Source organism: Dendrobium catenatum, unplaced genomic scaffold, assembly GCF_001605985.2.
Source record: "Dendrobium catenatum unplaced genomic scaffold, ASM160598v2 original_scaffold_113568, whole genome shotgun sequence".
In the NCBI taxonomy this organism is placed as follows: domain Eukaryota; kingdom Viridiplantae; phylum Streptophyta; class Magnoliopsida; order Asparagales; family Orchidaceae; genus Dendrobium; species Dendrobium catenatum.
In genome coordinates, this window is record NW_021432003.1 from 1 (window position 1) to 264 (window position 264).

The 264-nt window shown below is 35.6% G+C and overlaps 1 long non-coding RNA gene across 1 annotated transcript; it reads left to right on the forward strand.

Annotated features, from left to right (window-relative positions):
* On the forward strand, positions 1 to 214 carry LOC114578680. Its single transcript, XR_003699658.1, has 2 exons — positions 1 to 67; positions 138 to 214. It is a non-coding gene; the product is annotated as an uncharacterized LOC114578680 (long non-coding RNA).
* Positions 215 to 264: the final 50 nt, after the last annotated feature.

The window sequence follows — 264 nt, forward strand, 5'->3', positions numbered from 1 at the left end:
GTTTAAAATTTTTGAGCCGTTGGAATACCATTATGACGTATGTGAAGCTATTCTACTGTGGGAACAGGTTAGTTCTTATTTCTAAACATATGTTTGATCCTCTTAAATAATATACATTGAACTTTTAAAAATGGCAGTACCGTAATATGACTACCATCCTGACAAGAGAATACTTGGATGTCCGACCAGACGGTTGGTTAGATTATGCAGCAAAAAGGATTGCACAATTGTAAGATGCCTAACATTAGTTGTTCCCTCAGTTTC